The 22053-nt window shown below is 42.4% G+C and overlaps 1 protein-coding gene across 3 annotated transcripts in view; it reads left to right on the plus strand.

Moving 5' to 3' along the window:
* The first annotated feature begins 9652 nt into the window (after nt 1-9652).
* Nucleotides 9653-22053, plus strand: part of LRAT (lecithin retinol acyltransferase) — a 151100-nt gene continuing 138699 nt past the window's right edge. The window contains exon 1 of one of the 3 annotated variants that reach the window (XM_044930583.2): nt 9653-9904. The gene's annotated coding sequence lies outside the window, so the exon portion shown is untranslated. The remainder of the gene's footprint in view (nt 9905-22053) is intronic. The other 2 variants (XM_045163177.1, XM_045163176.1) reach the window with 2 other exon arrangements.

The raw sequence follows: 22053 nt of genomic DNA on the forward strand, positions 1-22053 counted from the left end.
AGAGGATAATGGCTTTACAATGTTGTGTGGGTTTCTGCCATACAACAACGTGAACCAACCGTAAGTATACATACATCCCTTCCCTCTGGAGCCTCCTCCCCAACCCCTATCCCACCTCCCCCCCTCCCACCATCCCACCCATCTAGGTCAAGCAGAGCACCAGGTTGAGCTTACTGTCTTGTAAAGCAAATTCCCACTAGCTATCTATTTTACACATGGAAAAGTGTATATTTCATTGCCACTCTCAATTTCTCCCACCCTCTCCTTCCCCCACTGTGCCCACAAGTCCATTCTCTACACCTGTGTCTCTATTCCTCTCCTGCAAATAGGTTCATCAGTACCATTAATGAAGCACTTTTTAATCTAAGGTGATATACAGATATAAAATGTTATCATGAGAATCAAATTTATTCATTGTTAGAATGGTTTGCTGGTGGAGTTTATGGATTTTAAAAATTAATGTGTATATGCATATGTATTAGAGAAGAAAATGGCCACCCACTCCAGTATTCCTGCCTGGAGAATCCCATGGACAGAGGAGCCTGGCAGGCTGCAGTCCACGGGGTCGCAAGAGTCAGACACAACTGAGGGACTCCCCAGCAGCAGCATGCATGTGTCTGTGTGATTGTGTGAACATGTATTTACATCTCTTTTACCTGTCTACCTAATCTGCCTATCTATCTTCTTCTCTGGGTTAGGAACGAGGTTGGCTTTTACTGTCTCTTAAACCTGGATTTTAGTTATCTTATAATTGCATTTGTATTTTCAGTCCAAGGTTAAAAGGAAGCAGTTTTTCAATGCTGACCACATGGTTCAAGTAAATAGGACTTGATGAATTGAATTCTTTCAGTAGCTTAAAGGAAGATACATCAGTTGAGTGGTCCAAAGAAACTCAAATCAATGCTGACAATGATAAGTCTATTTTTCTAACGTTAAACCATTTCCAGATCTAAGCTAAATTTACAGCCTTACTCTTTAGAATTGGATTTCCTCAAAATAGCAAAAAGAAATAACTTGTTGACACTGTTGAAAATCAGTCCAACTTAATAGTTAAAATATACCACTAAGGGGAAAAAGTTATCTGTTAGAATATTTGCTTAGTTTATAAAAATAGCCCAAGGAAAGTGAAAACGAAATTTTTTCCTTGTCTATGAACAACGTGCTTTTAGTTTCACTTTGTAAATTAAAGACAGAAAAACAAAGTGAGACAGGTAATACAGAGTTCTCCCTGAGGGTGGGGTAGCAGTCACAGACTGCGTTTTGAGCTTCTTAACTTTTCAAAGAAAGTTTCACTGGATGTGTCCATGGCAGCATATGGCTGAGTGCAGGGGTGTTCACAAAGTGCTATGGCTGGGATATAAGAAATTAAGCACTGAGTGGGTTAAGAGATGATTATCCTAATTGGAATTACATCAAGAGCCCGAAAATGGCCAAGAATCAGCCCTTTTTAATACTGACTGGAGATAAAGGAACGTGCTGAGGCCGCCCTGGATTGACACAAAATGGAATGGAGAAGAAGTTAGATTTAAGCCTTTGATGTGCCAACTTGGTCCCTGACTGCATTCCTGGTTGGTTGGTTTGTTTCTATCTTCATGAAATTTGCAATTTGAGGTCCCTTGCCCTATGAGAAGGCAATGGCACCCCACTCCAGTACTCTTGCCTGGAAAATCCCATGGACAGAGGAGCCTGGTAGGCTGCAGTCCATGGGGCCACTAAGAGTCGGACACGACTGAGCAACTTCACTTTCACTTTTCACTTTCATGCATTGGAGGAAGAAATGGCAAACCACTCCAGTGTTCTTGCCTGGAGAATCCCAGGGACGGCGGGGCCTGGTGGGCTGCCGTCTATGGGGTCGCACAGAGTCGGACACGACTGAAGCGACTTAGCAGCAGAAGCAGCAGCCCTATGAAAGAAATTTCACCATAATTTTCATTTTTCTGTTTGAGAAACTCTGATCATTTTGTCCAATAAATTATCTTTGGAGAAAAACAATGATCTATTCCCAAAGAAGAAGAGAAGGTAAGAAGAATGCTGTCAGATCAACAAAATGATTCATCTTCTCCTACTTAATGCCCACATTTACTTTAAGCTCCTATCTTGAATGAGGGCAAATAAACATTTGCAAGACGTGTATCTTTGTTTTAAATTGTAACTACTTAGGTCAGTTTACCACCTTACTGTGATTGCGCTTTAGTCCTTCCTGTTCAAAGTTAAGTCCTTAAAGAATACACTGTGTATAAAGGCTAACTCCTTATTGGCATTTTGAAGGACCTTGCTTCACCCCTGAAAGGTGACATGGTTCCTACACTTCTTCAAGCAGAGATTGCTGTGTATGTTTTTACCTTGAGTGTGGGAGCAGCGACCTCTGATCAGTAAATAAAGATATGATTTGTAAACACCCAAATATTTGCTGAATGTTTTGCAAGGAAGACTAGAGTGTAAACCACACTCCTGGTTGATAACAGTTGTGCCTGCAGGACTAACTGGGCCCTATTCATCAAGAAACAAAATAAGTCAACATTCAGAACACTGTGTTTCATATTTCACAAAGAACACAGAGGAAATTCCATTTACCAAGATCCAGAAAACTAATTGCTTAATCACACAAGCATCTAGGTCTGAAACTACCCAATATTCTTACCTCAGCACTTCCTGTGGATCTCACTCGATTTGCTATATTAAGTCAACTTTTTTGATATTTAATTCCACATCGTCTCATTGTGGATGTGGAAGGCCCCTTCCTCAACCCCTTCATGTCTTCCTCATGTGGTAAACTGCCTCTGGATCTGACACCTGGACCATATAGAATCATTCTAGGAAAATTCCTGAAATAATGCTTGATCAGATATTCACCCCCAAATTTGGTTAAAAGGTCACTAAACATTTCCCATGATGCTCCTCTGCTGGCTCCCAGACCAAACGCTTGTTGAGCAAGTACTATATGCCAGACCCTCCTTGTCCAACACAATAAGCAAAATAGACAAAACTCTGCTTTCAGGAAGTTTACCCTTTCCTGGAGAGAATGAGGCAATAAACAACACATTATGAAATGCTGAAAACAAAAACTGAAACAAGCGTCAGTGCTGGTTGCCGTCTGGTGATCCAGGAAGCACTCTGCTGGGTGCTGCGACTTTGCTGGGTTTGTGGTAGGCGAGTCGCAAAGTGCATGGCTGGCTCACCACTGACACTTGAAGGCCCCAGGAAGGTGGGTGGTTTGGGGACAACATACATAATTTTTTTTTAACTTGGGATTGTCAGAAATTTGACAAGACAGCTAGGTGACAGAGTGAGAATAAAGTAGAGGAAACTTGTAAAAGTTAGTCCCCAAACACCACGAAGTCCATCTATCCACATCTGCTCACGAGTGTCATGTCTGGGATCATGTCTAATGACACCATTTGCCTTATCAAAACCTTCTAAGGACTCCTTGAGTGTGTGTCAAGTCACTTCAGCGTCTGACTCTTTGTGACCCTCCACCAGGCTTCTCTGTCCATGGGATCTTCCTGTCAAGAGTACTGGAGTGTGTTGCCATGCCTTCCTCCAGGAGAATCTTCCCAACCCAGGACTGAACCTCGTCTCATAGTCTCTTGCATTGGCAGGTGGAGTCTTTGCCAATGGCCACCTGGGCCACCTGGCAAGCTCAGAAGCCAAGGATATGAGCTCCTAAGACAGGTTTTAGGAAACAACCCTTGGGAGAGAATTATGAAATCAAATGACACAGTTGAGGTGACTAAAGTAGTGTTATAAAGCAATTTAATGGTGTAAGGATAATATTTTATTTCTTTATTAAGCACTCAGAATTTCTTCTACATGACTTTTTCTTTAGAATGCTACTTAGATTTTTGTTTTATTTTGTTTAAAAACGCAGATGCCTCAGCTTCGTTTCAAATATACTGAATCAGTGTAGCAGGGTGTGGACCCCAGGAATCTGCATTTCATTAACAAGCTTCCCCAGATGATTACTAGGCCCAGAAAAGGAGGAAAATTCCTGACTAGTGCTGGGCTGCAGAATAATCACACTGGCTTTACATAAGGAGGCCCGATTTCTACTCTACAATCTTAAAGCTCACATAATTCCTCTTTGTTATATTGGGTTGGCCGAAAAGTTTGTTCAGGCTTTTTTGTAAGATGCAATGAAAAACCGGAAAAAACTCTTTGGCCAACTCATTTTATTCAAGACACACGAAACCATTTATTGTGACAAGAAGAATAAAACATCAAACTACTTCAGATTCTTCTATTTAAGTTAAAATAAGATTTTTGGTAATTAAATTTATTGATATGTACTGCTCTATGAGTTTTGCTTCAGTGCTGCCGCGGGAACGAAAAGTAAACTGGCGCCAAGTCCAAGGCCTTTGCACAGTGCAAGAGTCCTTGTACGTACAAAGGATTCAAGAAACAGTTTCAAGACATGCAAGCACTTTAAAGAATAGACTAGAGAGGATTTAGGGAAGGATCGAATTGGGAGGATGTGGAGGGGAGAAAAGGATCACAAATAATAACTTTGAGGAATAGAGGAGATGGGGGACCATTAACAGAAATAAGAAAATGAGAAGGAGGAAGTGGTTTAGGGCAGAGAGGAGACCGGGCACAATTTCCAATGCTTTACATCTGAGCAGCTGCAACAGCCTTGGAACTCTGGAGTCAGAGCTTTGGGAACGAAAACTGATGTGGAGTTAATGGTAGGCAATGAGAGTTTCCCAGAAGAAAATGCGGTGTGAAAATAAAAGGGCCTGGAAACAGAACCTGGACCTGAATTTAAGGCTATCAGGACAGACAGATAAAGAAAGAATGGTTCTATGCCCGCCTCACTCCCCAATCCTACAGACCCCAAACATGTTCAAATCTCCAAAGTGAAATCCCTTGGACTAACTTCACCTTTTTATCTGGACTTGGAATACTTTTAAATTAAAACATAATGAACAATATTATATAGAGAGAACCTTTTCTGTTGGATAATACAGCCAGTGATACAGAATGAGTCGTGCAGTAGTCATTTCACTTATTTGGTGTCCTATGGAGCCAGGAGCAGGTAGACTGGTCTAGTGTATGGATTTTGTTTTGTTTTCCAAAAATTAAATACATGTATTGAATTTCCTGAAGGGCCTGGGGGAATCTGTTGGATTGCACAGTGAATGGGCTTAATATCACACATGTTATTATAAACGTCCATGATGTGGAAGGGCTTGCTAGAGCTGTGACCAGATATAAGGAATTTATGTACTTTCTTTTCAGGCCCTAGGGTGGAAGGCAGGCCCTCTCGGATGTGCAATGTAACAGAGCCGCCTGCTGGTGAAACTGGACAACAACAAGCACGCTGGTGTGGACACGCCACTCAAACTGCCTCATAGATACTGTAGGTACAATATCCTCCGGCCCATTCCTTCTGTATGTATATTATTTGTTGTCTGAGTGTAAGATTTCTCTGTTTTTGTGCTGACGAAGGGATGGCGAGGCAATAACCGTCATCAGCCATGTTGAGACCAGCATTCAAAGTGGGTCCTCCAGTCAGAACCCTGGATCCAGAATTCGGGTGTGCACCGTCAGTCTGGGTCTGCTGGAGCTGTGCCTGCTGGCTGTGTTTGGCTGTACTTCCTACTGGGTCTTAGGATACTACATAAATAAGCTGAAGATGATGCCCGTATATTGGCTCCTGGCTTGTTGTGAAGACAACAGTCTGGGATCCATGAATTCAAAAGCCTGTTGATTCCCAAGCCAAATTTTCATATTTACAGCATACTCAGCTGTTTTAAACACAGTCTCAGTTCAGTTCAGTTCAGTCGCTCAGTTGTGTCCAACTGTTTGTGACCCCTTGGACTGCAGCATGGCAGGCTCCCCTGTCCGTCACCAACTCCTGGAGTTTACTCAAACCCATGTCCATTGAGTTGGTGATGCCATCCAATCACCTCATCCTCTGTCGTCCCCTTCTCCTGCCCTCAATCTTTCCCAGCATCAGGGTCTTTTCAAATGACTCAGCTCTTTGCATCAGGTGGCCAAAGTATTGGAGTTTCAGCTTCAGCATCAGTCCTCCAATGAACATCCAGGACTGATCTCTTTAGGATGGACTGATTGGATCTCCTTGCACTCCAAGGGACTCTCAAGAGTCTTCTCCAACACCACAGTTCAAAAGCATCAATTCTTCGGCACTCAGCTTTCTTTATAGTCCAACTCTCACATCCATACATGACTACTGGAAAAAACATAACTTTGACTAGATGGACCTTTGTGGGCAAAGTAATGTCTCTGCTTTTTAATATGCTGTCTAGTTTGGACATAGCTTTTCTTCCAAGGAGCAAGCCCCTTTTAATTTCATGGCTGCAGTCACCATCTGCAGTGATTTTGGAGCCCCCAGAAATAAAATCTCTCACTGTTTCGATTGTTTCCCCATCTATTTGCTATGAAGTGATGGGACCAGATGCCATGATCTTAGTTTTCTGAATGTTGAGCTTTAAGCCCACTTTTTCACTCTCCTCTTTCACTTTCATCAAGAGGCTCTTTTGTTCTTCGCTTTCCACCGTAAGGGTGATGTCATCTGCGTATCTGAAGTTATTGGTATTTCACCCAGCAATTTTGATTCCAGCTTGTGCTTCATCCAGCTTGGCATTTTGCATGATGTTCTCTTGCATATAAGTTAAATAAGCAGGGTGACAATATACAGCCTTGACATACTCCTTTCCCAATTTGGAAACAGTCTGTTGTTCAATGTCCAGTTCTAACTGTTGCTTCTTGACCTGCATACAGATTTCTCAAGAGGGAGGTCAGGTGGTCTGGTATTCCCATCTCTTTAAGAATTTTCCACAGTTTGTTGTGATCCACAGAGTCAAAGGCTTTGGTGTAGTCAAATACAGCCTAGATGAGCAGATTTTTAAATGTTTAGAAATGGCCTGCTTTGCATATCCTGAGAAACTGCATCCGGCATCTGAGAGCCACAGAGAAACTATGGAGCTCTTAGAGACCTTGCTGGCAGGTACCCTTTGGTAGAGCCTGGAGGCAGCGACTCCCAGAGGCCCTGCTGAGCGCCCTCATCTAGAAGTGTAAGTCCATCCCCACCCCTCTCCCTGAGAGTTCCTTTACCTTCTTACTCTGCGGGGTGGTTCCATGCCGCCATAGCCTCTGAGGGTCCATAACTTCTAATTCCCCTCCTCGCCTTCTGGATACAAACCTATCAAAGTGTTGCTCCAAACTTTTGCTTTTATCTTTTCCCCTGATCAGCCCCTCAGTATCCCTGGAACTCACTATACTGAGCAAATAGGCCTTTCCTGGGCGGGGACAAAGAGAGGAGCTTCGTAAATGGACACAAACCAAGTTGTTACATGGTCATAGTCATACACATCTTCTGTACTTCCTCTTTGATTGCTTTTGTTCCCCTTCAGAAAGCAAAACTGTTTCCCAAATATGAGCCTGGAGGGCTTGGAGGTACTGGCTATCCCTTCTCAGGAGCGTCCTGAGGCCGGGCCTCAAAGGGGACAGAAACTCAGAGTGCAGCTGCTCTAAACATGCTATGCATTCCTCAGGGAAGAGATAGGTAGGATGTCTTGTCCATGGGTGGTTGGTCGTGTCTGACTCTTTGTGACCCCACAGACTGTAGACTGCCAGGCTCCTGTGGCCATGGAATTTTCAAGGCAAGAATATTGGAGTAGGCTGCCATTTCCTCCTGCAAGGGGTTTTCCCCAACCCAGGACTTGAACTTGAGTCTCCTGCATTGGCAGGAGGATTTACCATGGAGCTATCTGGGACTCATCTAACTCTGCATTTGGTCAAGGGTGCCTGTGTTCTCAGCATCTCTAGTGGAGTTTAGGAATGTTGGAGATGCTTGAAGAGAAAGTCCAGACCAGCATTAAGTCTAAGAAAGGGCATGAATGACTGAGTCTAAAACCCAGGGGCTCAGGTCATGAAAGCTTCACACACTTTGGAGACAATTCATTCTATCTCCTCATGGCTAAATGTATAAAAATAGCTTCTCTCTTCTTGTGGTTAGTTAAGAATCAGACTCAGGGGAACCAGTCCAGTCTTGCCTGCACCACTTACTAGCTCTGTGATCCTGGACAGTTCCTTAGCCTGTGTTTACATTTCTTTGCCTGTAAGATTGAGAAATAATAGTACTCACCTTGTATATTTGTTGTGAGGATTAAGTAAGATCTTAGTTCATTTTTTTTTTCCAACTGAGGCAGTGTAATGTGAGAGCTGAGAGTACGGACACTGAAGCCAGACCCTCTGGCTTTAAATCTCAGCATTATAAGTTATAGCTGTTGTGACCGTGGAGAAGTTACTTTTTTCCTGTGTCTCAGTCTCAACTGTAAAATGGGGATAATTACAGTATTTATCTCATACCTGCTAAGTGCATGCCTGTTAACTGGCTTCAGTCATGTCTGGTTCTTCATGACACTAAGGATGGTAGCCTGCCAGGCTCCTTTGTCTATGGGATTCTTCAAGCAAGAATACTGGAGTGGATAGCCATGCCCTCCTCCGGGGGATCTTTCTGACCTAGGGACTGAACCTGAGTCTCCTGCATTGGCAGGAGGGTTCTTTACCACTAGCCTGGGAAGCCCCATTCATCTCACGGGGCTGTTTTATTTAATGTGCTAATAAATGTAAAACATTTAAAGAAATGTCATAAAAGCTGGTTTTTATTATAAAGTAAATGAAGCTATTAGAACAGTTTCTGGTAAATAGTAAGAACTCAATAAATGTTGACTTGTATTATTAATCACATAATTGTCTAGATAATCCATAGATTTTATTAATCATCCTATAAAGAAGGGAGGCCTGGTTTCTGTTTTTACTCCTTCTAACTTGAACTCTTGCTTTGCTAAATTCAATCTAAGAAGAGAGCACCACTGGACTTGAAAGAAAAGCGAATTAATGGAAATAAAACAAAAGATTAAGTTTAAAAAGAGAGACTGGCTCCCCTTTGTTTGTTCACTAACAATTAACTAGATTGCGACTCCTGAACGTGGTTCTTTCCCATCCTTTTCAGTACCTAGGAAAGAACGTTTGCGGTCATCATGTGCCCCGCAGGCTTTGATCAGACGGTATTTATAACTATCGGAAAACGAAGCAAACAAAACAGGTTCTTCACCGTCCTGTCTAGAGAAACAAAGCTGGCCTAAATACAGTTCTCTAGCTCCTTGGAAAAGACGTTGTTGTTTTTCAGTCAGTAAGTGGTGTGCGACTCTTTGCGACCCCATGAACTGCAGCACGCTAGGCTCCCAGTCCTTCACTATCTCCCGTAGTTTGATCAAACTCATGTCAATCGAGTCTGTGATGCCATCCAGCCGTCTTACCCACTGTGGTCCCCTTCTCCTCTTGCCCTCTATCTTCCACAGCATCAGGGTCTTTCCCAATGAGTGGCTCTTGGCATCAGGTAGCCAAAAAAAAGTTGGGGGCTCCCATATATTTATCTTGTTTGATTTTTTTTTCCTTCTCAAACTCAGAATTTGGAAGGGAATGGGGAGTGCAAGGAGAAACTTTAACTTTTCGGCGCAAACTTCAAAAACAGAAGGAAAGAGTTGAGCCAGCAACCCTAATCAACGTTTTGCATTGATGGTTGGACCTGATCTCCAAGTGTTCCAACGCGGGGCCTCCGGGCCGGGCTGGGCGCTGTGGCGCTAGGCCAGTAGGGGGCGCGCGGGAGCGGAGGCCCCACGGGGCGGCCGTGCGCGCGCGGGGCCGCGCGGCTGTGGGCTTCCGCGCGCGCGACGAGCGGAGCGTGGACGCTGCGCCGGCTTCGGCGACCCTCCGGCCCGGAATTGAGCTTCCCCAGGCGGCCACTTCGGCCGCGGGGCCGCGGAGACTGGGCGCCCGGGCGGAGGCAGGGGACCGGCGAGCGCAGGAGGGCCCCGCCTCGCCGTATGCAGTGCGCCGGACTGCGCCTCCGCTTTCTGGGGAGACGGGGCGGTGTCAGGTAACCTCACTCACCGCGCCCGGCGGCTGCGTCCTCGCAGCGGCCCCGAAAGGAGAGGCGGAAAGGGAGGGCGCCGAGTCAGCTGCAGTCGCAGCTCCGGTCTGGGCCCCGTTGGTGGTGCTTGGACTCTGCCAAGCCAGAGCCCCGCCAGGCTTCCCGCTCCAGAGGAGGCTCGGCCCGGGGGCTCTCGCGCATCCCCTCCCTGGCCAAGTGTCCGCCTTTCCCGGCCTGGATGGTCAATCCTCCGTCCCCACTTCGTGCAGCTCCTTTGGAAATCTCTGCTCTTCGCTTTGGAAATCTTCACTTCCTAGTCTGCAAAATCGTTCAGCAGATGTGGCAACAGTGGATTCCTTAAAGGAATTGGGATTGACTACTGGGAGTTGAGTTTGAGGGGGGAATAGGAACTGTTTGCACCTGAATGGTTTAGGAGTTTCTTGTGCCTTTGGCCCCCTAAAAAATTGTTTGAATTATTAAAATTGAAAGTGAAAATGTATCCTCTCTCTATCCCCCTTTGTGAGCACCTTGATAAGTCAAGTGAAGGAAAGAGCATGCAGAATCATCCCTTCTCTTCAAGTCCTGACTATACATAGCACTAGTGACATCTGGTAATCAGGCCTAATTATTTACATGGGAATCTTAATTATTCACATGGAAATCACCTAGCAAAATGCAACGAGCAATGAACACAGAATTCATTTTGAGGAGATGTAAACCTTCCTTTGCACTGAGTTGTGTTTGACACCTGGGCCTGCCCTCTTTGCAGTGTCTGTCTACTTGATTTGAGGGCCATTGTCTCTGTCATGAAATGCCAAACCTTGGTCTGACTGTCATTGTGCCCCCAAATTCTACTGACATTCATTCCTTTTGGTTTATTGTCTTAGTATTTTTTTAAAGCCCCCCTCATGAATAGCAGTTACCATGGGAAGGATGGTCGTAATAGGTAGAAGAGCCTGGTCTGGAATTCAGAAAACAAGGCTCACTTCTGAAGGCCTGTGTTCAGGGTTTTGTTCTGGGCCCAGTTCTATTGCTAACTGGCTATGTGACCCTGGTTGTTCAATTTATTTAATCTTTAAGAACCTTGTTTTTCTCATTTCAGGGAAGCTAGTAACACCAATAGCCTCCTAGTATTCTTTTCTTGCCTGGAGAATCCCATGGACAGAAGAGTCTGGCAGCCCATAGAGTCGCAAAGAGTTGGACATGACTGAAACAGCTTAGCAGGCACACACTGGCCGATGACTGCTAAATTCAGTGGTCAGTCTTGACCTTCACCCTCCTTGACCTATCATTGGTATTGAATCAAATTAATCACTGTCTCTTTAAAATTCTTTCTTCTGGAAGTCTTATGATTTCTGTCTTCCTCCCTCCCACTCTTTTTCAGTCTCCTTGACTGGATCCTCTTTGTTTTGTAGGCCCTTCCCCGACTCATCTACTCTGTAGGTTTGCTAGACCCCACATGTATACCTCCAACATGGACATGTCCTCCTGTAAAACCTGTATTCAGGTGTCCAGCTGCCTTTTTGATATCTTTCGTAAAAGGCATCTTAGAAGTAACATGTTTAAAGCTGAAACTCCCGATCTTCATTCCCAGATCTGCCTCCCTCCATCCTCGCATCTTGTCTGTCTCCATAAATGGCAATTCCATCTCTTCATGCTCAGACCAAGACCATTGCAGTCAAACTTGTCTTTCACCATCATTCTAGAATAAAGCACCACCCTTCTGATTGGACTGTAGAAATAGCCTCCTGCCTCGTCTCTCCTTGCCCTTCTACAGCCTATTCTTGTAGCTACAGGAGCAATCATGCAAGTTAGTCATGTCCTGTGTTGGTTGAAAGCTGTCCAATGATTCATCTCCTTCAGAGTAAAATCCAAAGTCCTTAAAGTGACCTAAAAGACAGTGATTTAGTTTCAGCTCCTTTTCTGGCCTCATATCTTTCTTGTCACCCACTCCCCTCCAGTTATTAGCAGTGTTGGCACGTTGACCTCCCAGCTATTATTATGGTGGTGCAAACGTAATTGCAGTTTCAGACCATGAATTTTAAATATTTATAAGTAGGCTTAAAAACATCTTTTTTAATCAAAATAGGAACTGATACAATCAATGCATTTTAGACAATAGGAAATAAGTTTGTTTATCCCTGTAGCATAAAAGTTTGTACTTCGGAATTCAATGAACTCTTGGAAAGCATTTTCTGCCTCCTGCTGGTTGCGGAAGGGTTTTCCCTGCATGAAGTTGTCAAGCTGCTTGAAGTGGTAGTTGGTTGGTGAGGATATGACAGATGAGACAAAACTTCGTAACCAAATTCATTCAGCTTTTGAAGTGTCGGTTGTGTGACATCAGTTGGGCGTTGTGAAGAACTGGGCCCTTTCTGTTGACAAAGCTGGCTGCAGGCTGTGCAGTTTTCAGTGCGCCTCAGGGATTTGTTGAGCATCCTTCTCAGATGGAATAGTTTCTCAGGGATTTAGAAAGCTGTAGTGGATCAAAGTGGCAGCAGGCCACCAAACAGTGACCATAACCTTTTTTTGTGTGTGTGCAAGTTTGGCTACTTCTTGGTCCAGTCACTGAGCTGGTTGTCGCTAATTGTCCTATAAAATCCACTGTTCATTGCAGATCACAGTCAGATTGAGAAACAGTTCATTGTTGTTGTGTAGAATAAGACAACACAACTCTTTAAAATGATAGTTTTGATTTTCGGTCAGTTCATGAGTTCACTTATCTGGCTTGTTCACCTTTCCAATTTGCTTTAAAGGCCAAATGACTGTAGAATGGTTGACGGTTGACTTCTCTGGCAACTTCTTGTGTCGTTGTAAGAGAATCAGCTTCAATGATTGCTCTCCATCCGTTGTTGTCAACTTCCAAAGGCTCTCATCTCCTTTGTAAAACTTCTTGAACCATCACTGTACTGGTCGTCCATTAGCAGTTCCTGTGCCAAATGCATTGTTGATGCTGCAAATTGTCTCACTGCTTTGCAACCCATTTTGAATAAGAACGTCACTCAAATTTGCTTTTCGTCTCACATTGTTTCCATAGTCTGAAATAAATATAAAGCACACAGCAGGTAATGTCATTAGCAATAATAATAATAAAGCAAGAAATGCTCATTAAAATGATGTATAACATAACTACATTTATTTAAAAACGTGTTCCAATAATCAGCAAATTTTAACAATGCAAAACCGCAATTTCTTTTACACCAGCCTAATATTCCAATGGCAGCCCACTCCAGTGCTCTTGCCTGGAAAATCCCATGGATGGAGGAGCCTGGTGGGCTGCAGTCCATGGGGTCGCTAAGAGTCAGACACAACTGAGCGGCTTCACTTTCACTTTTCACTTTCATGCATTGGAGAAGTAAATGGCAACCCACTCCAGTGTTCTTGCCTGGAGAATCCCAGGGACGGGGGAGCCTGGTGGGCTTCCATCTATGGGGTCGCACAGAGTCGGACACGACTGAAGCGACTTAGCAGCAGCAGCAGCAACAATATTCCAATAGGCCAAGAACGTTCCTGTTTTGGGGACTTTGCACTTAATAGTCTCTGTATCTGGAACACTCTTTCTGCAGGCAACCCATGGCTGGCTCTACTTCCTTCACTCAGATATCTTATGAAAGACCCTTGCCCTTGACCACTCCATACTCAATAGCTACAGTTCTACCCAATCCTGCCTAGTACCTCCCAGCCCCTTACTTTGCCTTATTTTTCTCCACTGCACTTGCCAACTGGACAAATATTTATTGGGTTTCTTTTTTCCTCTTCACATCCCCTCCCCAGAATGTAAATTCCAAAGACAACTTTATTCACTGCTGTGTCTCCCATGCCTGGAACAGTGTTCGGAATGTGTCTTAGACACTTTGGGATTCTATAACAAAATGCCAGAGACTGGGAGCTTACAAACAACAAAAATTTATTTCTCAGAGTCGTGGAGGCTGGAAGGGGATCTGAGAACAGGGTGCCAGAATGGATGGGCAAGGCCTCTCTCTTCCTTATTGTATCTTTACATGTCAGAAGGAGCTAGGGAGAATCCCAATGATGAACTAAGCACCACCCAAAGCCCTCATCTCCTAATACCATTCTACTGGACATTAGGACTTCAGCATGTGAATTTTGATGGGACACAAACATTCAGTCCAAAGCAGCAGGTAAGGTGTTCAGTTCAGTTCAGTTCAGTTCAGTCACTCAGTCATGTCTGACTCTTTGTGACCCCATGAACCACAGCACACCAAGCCTCCCTGTCCATCACCAATTCCCAGAGTCCACCCAAACCCATGTCCATTGAGTCAGTGATGCCATCCAACCATCTCATCCTCTGTCGTCTCCTACTCCTCCTGCCCTCAATCTTTCCTAGCATCAGGGTCTTTTCAAATAAATCAGTTTTTCGCATCAGGTGGCCAAAGTATTGGAGTTCCAGCTTCAGCATCAATCCTTCCAATGAATATTCAGTCCTTTCAAGGAATATTCAGTCCTTTAGGATGGACTGGTTGGATCTCCTTGCAGTCCAACAGACTCTCAAGAGTCTTCTCCAACACCACAGTTCAAAAGCATCAATTCTTCAGTGCTCAGCTTTCTTTATAGTCCAACTCTCACATCCATACATGACCACTGGAAAAACAATAGCCTTGACTAGATGGACCTTTGTTGACAGAGTAATGCCTCTGCCTTTTAATATGCTGTCTAAGTTGGTCATAACTTTCCTTCCAAGGAGTAAGTGTCTTTTAATTTCATGGCTGCAATCACCATCTGCAGTGATTTTGGAGCCCAGAAAAATAAAGTCAGCCACTGTTTCCACTGTTTCTCCATCTATTTGCCATGAAGTGATGGGACTGGATGCTGTGATCTTAGTTTTCTGACTGTTGAGCTTTAAGTCAACTTTTTCACTCTCCTCTTTCACCTTCATCAAGAGGCTCTTTAGTTCTTCTTCACTTTCTGCCATAAGGGTGGTGTCATCTGCATATCTGAGGTTATTGATATTTCTCCTGGCAATCTTGATTCCAGCTTGTGCTTCCTCCAGTCGAGCATTTGTCTATGGGGTCACACAGAGTCTGACACGACTGAAGCGACTTAGCAGCAGCAGCATTGTGATCCACACAAACGCTTTGGCATAGTCAATAAAGCAGAAATAAATGTTTTTCTGGCACTCTCTTGCTTTTCTCATGATCCAGCGGATGTTGGCAATTTGATCTCTGGTTCCTCTGCCTTTTCTAAAACCAACTTGAACATCTGGAAGTTCTCAGTTCTGGTATTGCTGATCAATAAGTCTTTATTGAATGAATGAGTCTGTAAAGTGTAATACTTATACCATGCAGTTAAAGTTAAGGTCACATTGTAAGTCCACTTTTTGTTCTAGAAAGAACCCTGGTTTACAGTAACACAAATCTGGCTTCAAATCCTGGTTACACACTCTTTATGGTGTGAACTCCTCAGAAGGTCTGTTTTCTGTATTTGTGGGATGGGTATAGTATAATACCGCAAAGGCTTATTGTGAGTGTAAGGTGAAACATTAACATACATAAGACATTTATTTATGAGGAAGCTAAAAAATGAGCAGCTTTGATAATTTATGTATGGATGTGCTTTGTAAAGGGTTCCCAGGTGGCTCAGTGGTAAATAATCTGTCTACTAATGCAGGAGATCAGAAGACTCGAGTTTGATCCCTGGGTTGGGAAGATCCCCTGGAGGAGGGAGTGGCTAACCACTCTAATATTCTTGCAGGGAAATCCCATGGACAAAGGAGCCTAGTGGGCTACAGTCCATGGGGTCGCAAGAATCGGACATGAATGAGCATGCATGCACACTTTGTAAGTTCTAAAGCCACATATATACATATTGCATGAAAATTACCAAGGACTGTCATATGCAGTGTACTGTTCTAAATATTTCAGGGTGAAATGAACACTTAAGTGCTCATAGAATAGTGTAGTTTAGAAAATGAATAGTCAGTGGCACCTATACCTCATGTGTTCTAATGGAACCAATTGTCTGACATCCCATTATTCCTGCATAATTTTCCCTTATCCTTTGGCCCTGCTGTGACAATATATAGGCAAAATATAGTCTTTTTTTTTTAAAGTAAAACAAAATTTAATGCTTTTAGACAATTTTCAGAGTAGCAATTTTCTTTAGCAAAAGTGGACTTTAAGCTTGGTTTCATGGCCCAATTATACAGGCAATAATTCCACAGAGATGCAGTAATCAGTTTTTTCAGATGTCATCAAAATAATATATTCTTGTTTTCTGTGGTAGTTTTTATTTATTATTATTTTTAAACTATTGTTAACATAGCATGGCAGAAAGATTGTATCAGGAATGTGATATAATACAACTGTTTCCATTGATGCCTTAGACCTTACTGTTCCCTAGGTGGCTGAGAATGTCCTTCTCCCTTGCAGTAAAGTTCAACTGTGGTGTATTTACTGCCTCTCCCAGTAAATAGAAAAATATCACACTACTACATTGAAGGTATGTTTTATAATTACCATTAGCAGCATTATTGAACTTTCCATAATTGGGGTTCTACAGAGTTAAATACTTTTAAGACAGGCAACATATATTCTTATTATCTCAGTCTCTCATAAAAACCTGAGTACAAATTCAGTCACTTAAGTCACTCACAGCTAACCGAGGTATACAGCTGGTAAGAAAAGCTGTCAGTTGCCATCTCCTCAGCATGGTCCTACTGCATGAGTACTATCTATTTTAGTTCAGTACATAATGTTGGGAAGATCCCCTAGAGGAGGAAATGGCAACCCACTCCAGTATTCTTGCCTGAAATATCCCATGGACAGAGGACCTTACAGTCTATGCAGTCACAAGGAGTGGGACATGACTCGGAGACTGAGCACACTCATAATGCCAGGCCTCAGAGATTTAAAGGGGACTATGGCATGTGTGTGTGTGTGTGTGTGTGTGTGTGTGTGTTTAATCTTGTGATAGTTTTTTCCTGAAATTCCATATTCTTAAGACTCTAAGTAAGCTTAGAAGAGTTCAGGTCACTGTTGTTGGGGGTGGGGGTGGGGGCTAAGACCCAGACCTAGTTTTGCATTCCTATGGGTAGAGATTTAAGAATCAGAGTCTACAGGACCTGCTAGATAAATGGAGACAGCTTCAGAACCTGCCTGGGAATTCCCAAGCTGTCCTGCTTAGGCTGTGATGTGGCTTTTCCTTGGTTTGCAGCACCTTCTTGAATACATGCAGGTTCAGAATGATTTCAAGAACCCAGCAAACAGCTGGGCTTTCCCTAGATCTACACCTTGCCTCCCTGACACCTCCGCCTCCCAGACAGCCCTGCTCTAGCGGCCCAGTCTCCCCCATACCGCACCTGAACAGAGCTAGGCTCCTATAGGACTGAGCAGAGTGCCCCACCTGGTGTTGAGGGAGATGATCCCAACGACTGAGGGTTCAAGCAGACAGAGGTGTCCTCGGCCTGGAGGAGAGGCTTGTGTATTTGACCTTAGGACATCACACTTGAAGAAGAAACTTCTTCAATTTAGAAGATGGGTACGGCCAATAAACGCCTTTATTTTCCAGTAAAGTAAAAACAGCCTGATAAGCACTCACAGAACTGAGACCAGGTTTTATTCATTCTTGTCTGGCACAGTGCGTCTCCCACACAGTATATCACTTATTTATTAATTGTACATAGATTTATTCTTTAGGATCATCAATGAGTCTCTTATTGATCAGGAATTCTGGAATATCTACATAATTTGAATTGTTGTAGTTTCAGTTCAGTTCAGTTCAGTCTCTCAGTCGTGTCCGACTCTTTGCGACCCCATGAATCGCAGCATGCCAGGCCTCCCTGTCCATCACCAACTCCCAGAGTTCACTCAGACTCACGTCCATCGAGTCGGTGATGCCATCCAGCCATCTCATCCTCTGTCGTCCCCTTCTCCTCCTGCCCCCAATCCCTCCCAGCATTAGAGTCTTTTCCAATGAGTCAACTCCTCTCATGAGGTGGCCAAAGTACTGGAGTTTCAGCTTTAGCATCATTCCTTCCAAAGAACTCCCAGGGCTGATCTCCTTCAGAATGGACTGGTTGGATCTTCTTGCAGTCCAAGAGACTCTCAAGAGTCTTCTCCAACACCACAGTTCAAAAGCATCAATTCTTCGGTGCTCAGCTTTCTTCCCAGTCCAACTCTCACATCCATACATGACTACTGGAAAAACCATAGCCTTGACTAGACGGACCTTTGTTGGCAAAGTAATGTCTCCGCTTTTGAATATGCTATCTAGGTTGGTCATAACTTTCCTTCCAAGTAGTAAGTGCCTTTTAATTTCATGGCTGCAGTCACCATTGTAGTTTAACATTTACTTAAAAATAAATATTTCTTGAGCACTGTACTGAATCTTGGAAATACAAAACAGAACACAAGCTATTGGAGAGAATCAGTCTTTTCTAGCAAGGGGGTCTCTGTTGCTTCTGCATCCTTGTCCCTTCCCTTTCTGACATGGGCTGCTTGCTGGTTCCTGTGCACTGGAGGTAAGGCAGACTGATAGCCAGTTCTGCTGCTTCTTGAAAATTTCCGCCATGTCTTCCGCTTGTTCAGATAGCTTTCATCGAGAAAGCAGATCTCATGAGCCTCTCCATTTGCTTCTTGACCAGTGAAACACTCACTGGCAGATATGATGACTTAAGAATCTGAACAAGGAAACATTTAAAAATACATGACTGTCATTTGCAATGCAGTTTTCCCCTTTGTTTTGGAGTTTGCATTGTCTCTGCAGCCTATGGTGATCATTTGAATCATCTGTCAGCCACAAAGTGGGCTTTGTCTGGTCTGTGTGGTATCCATTTGTTCTTTTTTTTTTTTTTTGCTAACAACATTATTCAGGTTCTTTTTTTTTTTTTTTTAATTTTATTTTATTTTTAAACTTTACATAACTGTATTAGTTTTGCCAAATATCAAAATGAATCCGCCACAGGTATACATGTGTTCCCCATCCTGAACCCTCTTCCCTCCTCCCTCCCCATACCATCCCTCTGGGTCGTCCCAGTGCACTAGCCCCAAGCATCCAGTATCGTGCATCGAACCTGGACTGGCAACTTATTTCATACATGATGTTTTACATGTTTCAATGCCATTCTCCCAAATCTTCCCACCCTCTCCCTCTCCCACAGAGTCCATAACACTGTTCTATACATCAATGTCTCTTTTGCTGTCTCGTACACAGGGTTATTATTACCATCTTTCTAAATTCCATATATATGAGTTAGTATACTGTATTGGTGTTTTTCTTTCTGGCTTACTTCACTCTGTATAATAGGCTCCAGTTTCATCCACCTCATTAGAACTGATTCAAATGTATTCTTTTTAATGGCTGAATAATAATACTCCATTGTGTATATGTGTTCTTGTCTTGCTTTCCTCTCTTCCCACAATATTCCCACGATCGCAGACACAACTTTGTTTGAATTTCATACTTTTACTAAGCATTTTGACTTGAAATCCCAAAGTCAGATTTATCATCCTTCTCTGAAATCCCTAATGAAAAGATTCTCCTTTGTGTGCAGTCTGTAGAACAGTTTAATTGGAGATTGACAGACATTTCATCAGATAGTTCTGCTTCTCATCTCAGAGTAGTTTCTGTTGACCTCTCTGAGCTCAGATGTCCTGGAGAAATAGCATAGAATTAATTATAGATACATTTGTCTTTCAAAAATTTCTCCTCATATTCTAATAGTCTTTTTGTATGTATATCACATCATGTCTGAATTTGCTCTTTTATGATTGTAAAAGCCATCCATTGTCTTATAGCGTACTATCTTATAGCATATTATACAGGGGCAAATATGTAAATAACTTCTCAGTAATTAAGAAATACTTCTGCACTGCCCTTATGTATTTGCGTGAGACTTTGCTGTGCCAAGGTCTCTGATGTAGTAGAAAGTGTTTCCCTGTGAAAAACCTTTACATAGAATCTTTACAGTAGGCATGAGGAATTTCAACAGGTCAGAAGAAAGGGATTCTAAGGCAGTTAATAGGAAATTAGAGGTTTAAGTACTCCTTGATTATGTCTCATAGCTTATGAAAAATGAGAGATATGTGAAGAAACCTTTAAGAATAAGATGTGTTTTGAAATATATTCTCTATTATCTCAACCAACTTTTACTAAGTGCCCACTGGGTACAATGCTGGAGACTTAGGGACCCCATGTTAAGACAAAGCTCCTGCCTTTCAACATACCACTGTTTAGGAGAAGACAGTATCTTATGATAGTATTTTTCTTTAGACTTTTTAGTTCTCTTGTTTTGCATTTTGGGATTGCCTTTATTTTTAGTTAGGGAATAACTTAAAGACAGCCAGCTATTTTAGAATGAGGTAAGGAGCAAAACTAGAGGCTTGATTGGAGCAGATTTGCCCTTTGACCTCTCATGTTTACATCAGACCAAGTAGTGAGGGGCAGAGTTGATTTTTGTCTGAATTGATTTATAAGCTTGGAATAGCAAAGATTTTACACCTGGTGAATTAGAAATAGATCATTTCTTTTATCAAGAAGTCTTTGCCATTTGCGGGAAATCCTTTCTGGAGAGCACTGGGCATAGAGAAATCTGCTATCACTGTTACAGATATTTCTCTGTTTCCTGTCTTTTCTGTTACCCTGTAATAATTTACTTTTCTTTAGTTAGCATGGTTCAGTATGTGGATTTTCACTCAAAAATGATGATGCTTGGATGTAAAGAACAATAACCAAAAACTCACTGTGATAAAATGATTTCCCTGGGCATAAGCCCAAAATGCATAAGTGTATATCCACAGCATCTGTACTTGACTATATAAAGCAAATAAGATCTTACAGTTTTTTCCAATTTTGATTAAATTATTGTTAAACTTAAATTTTAAAAAGTAAATTATACTTTGTGCTTTACTTCTAGTTCCTCAGCTACTATCTGTAGAGAAGCTGGATAATTTATTTTCTTTTACATTTGTTTTTAATTGTAGGATAATTGCTTTACAATGTTATATTGGTTTCCACCTTGCATCAACATGAATTAGCCATAAGTATACAGTGTCTCCTCCCTCTTGAACCTCCCTCCCACCTCCTATTCCATCCCACCCTTCTAGGTGATTATTTGATTTTTGATTAATTCTCAGAGATAACCATATGTCTGCTAACTGCTGCAAAAGTAAAATAGTCTGTAAGTTAAGTAGTGTGGTCATTTTTTGGCCAAGTAACCACACATGGGTAATTATATAAGGAAATGATTATGTGACTTATTGTAAAACTTTAAACTGTGAGGTCTTCTTATTTTTTGTGAAGTCTTCTTCAGGCTTCCCTTGTGATTCAGCTGGTAAAGAATCCACCTGCAGTGCAGGAGACCTGGGTTCAATCCCTGGGTTGGAAAGATCCCCTGGAGAAGGGAAAGGCTACCCACTCCAGTATTCTGACCTGGAGAATTCCATGGACTATATGATCTATGGTGTCACAAAGAGTCGGACATGACTCAGTGACTTTCACTTTCCCTTCTTTTTTTTCTTATTCTTAGGGAAAATTGTAAGTCTTTTGGCTATTTGCCATCACTTAAGTCAGAATTACCCTAAGGAAATACAGCTAACTGCAGAAGAGCTTTGCTCTCAAAGATGGATAGCACAGCCCCATGTATTACATACACAAAAACTAAAGGCCTAAATGCCCAACAGGAAGGAAAGGTTGAACAGATGAGGAGATCTCCAGAGAATGAAAACTTATATACTCAATAAAAGTATGTTTATGAAAAGCTTTCTTGACAAGGAAGTTTTTTATGCTGTCATATATGGTACATGATAAATGTCTTAGTCCTAACTTTGAATATTTCTGTTAGTTCCAGTGGATTAAATTTTCTTCTTTTAAAATGTAGGGCCTAGATGTTGGCCTGAGGCATGGACTAACCAGCAGAAATTCCATTTAGACAAGAGAAACAGTCACATGATTTAGCTTGTTAGAAAATATGTAAAAGTCTTAGTATAATTATGCCATCAACTTTGTGGTATTTAGTCTATGTAAGTACCTGCTTTTACTTGATAGAATTAATTCTTAAAAAATAAACCCATAGTAACAAAATTAATTATCTAGTTTGTGCTTTAAACTGTAGTTTGGTTGAAAATGAGATACTTTTGAACTACATCACTCCCAGTGACTCTTAATCCAATCTACCATTTTGGTCTCCTGTATTCTTTTCT

The sequence above is a fragment of the Bubalus bubalis genome, chromosome 17 (assembly GCF_019923935.1).
Source record: "Bubalus bubalis isolate 160015118507 breed Murrah chromosome 17, NDDB_SH_1, whole genome shotgun sequence".
NCBI classification, from domain to species: Eukaryota; Metazoa; Chordata; class Mammalia; order Artiodactyla; family Bovidae; genus Bubalus; species Bubalus bubalis.